General features: G+C 47.9%; 1 long non-coding RNA gene across 1 annotated transcript in view; it reads left to right on the top strand.

Moving 5' to 3' along the window:
- The window catches only part of LOC102681110, a 23,228-nt gene extending 22,032 nt beyond the window's left edge, over positions 1–1,196 (top strand). Inside the window, exon 3 of the long non-coding RNA XR_420825.2 lies at positions 1,183–1,196. This is a non-coding gene — a long non-coding RNA (uncharacterized LOC102681110). The remainder of the gene's footprint in view (positions 1–1,182) is intronic.
- Positions 1,197–3,944: the final 2,748 nt, after the last annotated feature.

The raw sequence follows: 3,944 nt of genomic DNA, 5'->3' as shown, positions 1-3,944 counted from the left end.
TGAGAAGGAAGCACCCCCGGTCCACCCACCCCTACGCGTGCACCCCTCCTCTTCTTCTCGCTTATATCGAGCCAACACAGAAGCGCGCATTGATGCTCGGTCGCGTGGCTACCGGCCGAATATGAATAACAATCAGACACTATAACCCCTCCCTCGCGATCCATATAACGCCCGTAATATATGTATACGATGCCATTTACGAGCACGGGCATTTTTATGTTAATCAGCCAATCGGAGGGAGGGACTGGCCAACTGGCTCCACCGATTTTCCCTTCCTTTCGTATCCCTCCCTTTCTATTGTAAACAGAAATCGTCGCACGAATTTGTTCCACGGCGGAGAAAAAAGAAAAGAGAAACGTAACGAAGAAGAATCTCTCGCGAGGGTGCACGCGTGGATTAAGCTGGTGGACGTAGAATAGAACGATCGACCCGAATGTAATGGATTCTTTCTCCCCCTCCAAGGGGAACTTTTTTCGCGTTATAATACGGACAGATCTGAAATCTGTCGTGACAAATATATATATATAAGGAATCTAAGGATTTATTAGCTCGCTATCGATTATTTGTTTCCGCAGAGTTAGTTAGGACGTATTGTTAAAATATTCGTACAATTTTTGGCCCACGATTCGAAGGATCTGCCTCAAAATTCAAAATTTTCAAAGTTACGAGTTCACGTACACGCGTTACATTCGTTCCAGTTTTCCCGATTTCCTTGCAACGACGCGATTCTTCTTCTTTCCGCGCCGCGTCTTAGTTGCACGATTTTCGGTCGGTTTCAATGGCGAACGATTCGAATATTCGAAACTTGGCCAGCTTCTTGTTGTTGGAGCCGGTCCATTCACGCGGATTTCTTCATTGGCGTCTGGTATATATATATATATATATGTATATATGTATATACGAAAACGTTGAGCCGCTGTTAGGCGAAATAGAGAGAAGCGGACGCCGCGGCGCGCGCGTTAACCACCGCTCCGCTTATTGTACAACGATTTGTACGGATTTCAGTTCTTTTGGTGTGTGGGCGCGTGTACACGCAACGCGCCCGCCTCGAATCGCCCCGTCTTGAGAGCGCGTTCTATGCCCTCCCGCGGGAGGAACAGAAGAGTGAGAAGGAGAGGAACGTGTAAATACAGAGACAGTGGGCAGGAGCGAGACGCGGATAGACGAGGAGAGGAGTAAGAGAATCGCGAGGAGGAGCAAGACAGAGAGGGAGGAAGAGAGGAGAGCGAGAGAAAGAAGATCGTGGCTGGCCGTTTTGTGCGCGCCGCGCAAAAGATGCCTTTGAATCCTTAATTCCCTTTGAAACTCTCATTCTGGGAGCAAAATGGCGAGAACGAACCGTATTCTTCGGTTGAATGACGTATTGAGCGAGTTTTGTATGCCGTTGCGTCCGCGTGTGGCTCATCCAGAGCCTATGCCTGCTTATACGTAATACGTTCGCTCTTTTCTCTTCCTACGTTTCTTGCTGCGAAGAAGAGAGGGCCCGCAGCATTGCTCTTTTTCTTCCCTCCCTTCCTCTTTTTTTCCTTCCGATTTTTCTAACCTTCTTTCAACCTTATTCCTTCGTTACTCGCGTCACGCACACGTTCATACACTCCCGATCGCGAAATCCATCCTCGAGCTCGAGCGGAAATGCCTTACCTTGCTTTCTTTCGTCGGCGAAAATCGAATCGAATCGGAATTATTTAGATCCGTTACTCGGATTATTATTATTATTATTAGATTGTATCATCCCTCGATTTGTCGTTTCGTCGATAATCGTCCTCCGCGTAATTATCTTCGTTACGTGGTGGTGAAAAGAAAGAGAACGGTAGTTGAGGAAAAGAAGAAGGGATGGGCGCGAGATACGAAAGTGACGGGAAGGGTGGGTGATCTTGCGAACTTAATCGGGCATCGGTGCTTTCCTTCGCGAACAATTGACGTCTGACTTTGACGTGCCCTCCGACACTTTCTCCAACTTCTCTCCTTCTTTCCCCGATCTTCTTTGTTCGATGGGAAAACGGTGGAAGTCGGGGGATGGAGACCTTCTTCGATCGATGGCCCATCATTTACTCAACGATCCTCGCGTCACTCTCTTTGTCAACCGTTTCCGCGAATTCGGAACTCTTTTTAATTAATGGCGAAAACGTGACTTTCCATCATTTCATCGGGGTATAGGGGTTTCCCTTTGCGCGATTCGGTTCGCGTTTCTTCGATTCAAAGAAAATACTTTTACAAGTTCGGCTTTGGAAAAAGTATTTTCGCGCAAGTATTTCTTAATTTCTCCCGAAAAGAAAATAAGTTGTTGTTTTTTTTTGCCTTTAAACGGGTTTAAAGTTTTGGAAAAAGGCTCTTTTTTTTCTTTCTTCTCGTTACTTCCCGAAGAATAGGTTGGTCCATTCTTCAGTTTTTCACCGGTATCGCAAGGTTTTCAAACTTTGGAAATCCGAATTTCGAAGAAATCGTCGCCGATTCTTTGGAAGCTCGAGGAGGAGGCGTCACGGGACGACGAATTCGGCCGGGGTTGTTCCCTCGCCAAGAATTCCACATTATCGGCCGGGTTTCTCGCGGATACAATTTCCCAACACAATTTTCTTTTCAGTCGCCCGAACGAATCTAGCCTGGGGTGGATGGTGGGTGGCAAATGGCAAAGGGGGAGGGTGAGAAAGAGAAAGAGTTAGCTTTGATGGAGGGGGAGGCAGAGCAGCGCAGCCCATATTCGTGCATTGTGGCACGTTCCATCGCGTTCTCAACTGAACTGAACTCGACTCAACAGTGGAGGACACAATGGGCGGTATGAATAAGTATAACAGACAGACACCGGTACAGACAGACACAGGTAGCTCAGGCCGCAGTATGTGAATGAGGAACCCATTTGATAACACGCCTCCACAGCCACCCAGGTCCATTGTGTCGCTTCCTATTCAGCTGCTCTATGCCCTCTTCTCCTCCTATCCCCTCTTCGCCTCCTTCTGCACCCCCACTGCCTCCGCCTCCGCCTGCTCTTCCTCACCCCTTCATCCGCTATCTTCCCCCCTCCCTCCACCACTCGTTCCTCCCGATATCGCCACGGAAATCTTATCCTATCGGCCCTCTCCGTACCTTTGTACACGCGAAAAATCATGGGGGCATCCGTTGTTCCCTCCCCTCACCGAGCTTCCGTGGTTCGCAGGTGGTTTGTCACCTCGAATATTACTCCGGATCCATCCATCGTTCTATAGTCTTAATCTCTGTCGCGTTTAAAAATCTCTCGTTTCGCGATACGATAAAACGATCATAGTGGAGTCGTAGTTACGTTAGTTATCTCGATATCCACTTTTATCCGAAAAGAAAAGAAAACTTAAATAGAGTTAGAAGAAAGAAATGTTGGAAAAGATAAGAATTTATTCTTACTTTTCGATCACGAGTTAGTCGTTCTATTTTTCACGTCGATTCCTTTGAGACGGGAAATCTCGCGCCGTGCGAATCGATTGCTGGACGTTTCGGCTCAGACGACCGGACGACCAAGTCGGTCGCCGCAAAAACTTGGCAATGCACGAATCAATCGAACTAACGCGCGAGCATGGCCTGGTTATCCGTGTACGCGTGTTCACGTTTCACGGTGAAAAGCGAAGCAATTTCTATGCGATTTTCGCGACGAAAGCTGCGCGGATTTGGGACGATTCGGTCGATTAACGAGGATCCAAAAAAAAGCGTCGCGTCCACGGGGGAGGGAGAAGGGCGCGCGGATGAAATCGAGAAGCCAGAGTGCGATTCTACTCGGATCGGGTCGAATATTTATCCAAATTGTAATATTTAAGCGAAGTGGACAGATATTTTGGGGACGTTGAAAGCGAGTTTCCCAGCCGCATTCGTCGGTTTTCGAATCGATTTTCTAGTCAATGCCGGAGCGGACCAGCAACAATGCTCCGATTTTCGGGATCTCGCTAGCATAAATAGCAAATAGCGAAGGTCCTGTAGATGTG

The sequence above is a fragment of the Apis dorsata genome, unplaced genomic scaffold (genome assembly GCF_000469605.1).
Source record: "Apis dorsata unplaced genomic scaffold, Apis dorsata 1.3 scaffold_57, whole genome shotgun sequence".
Classification (NCBI taxonomy): Eukaryota; Metazoa; Arthropoda; class Insecta; order Hymenoptera; family Apidae; genus Apis; species Apis dorsata.
This window is presented reverse-complemented; position numbering and strand designations above follow the sequence as displayed.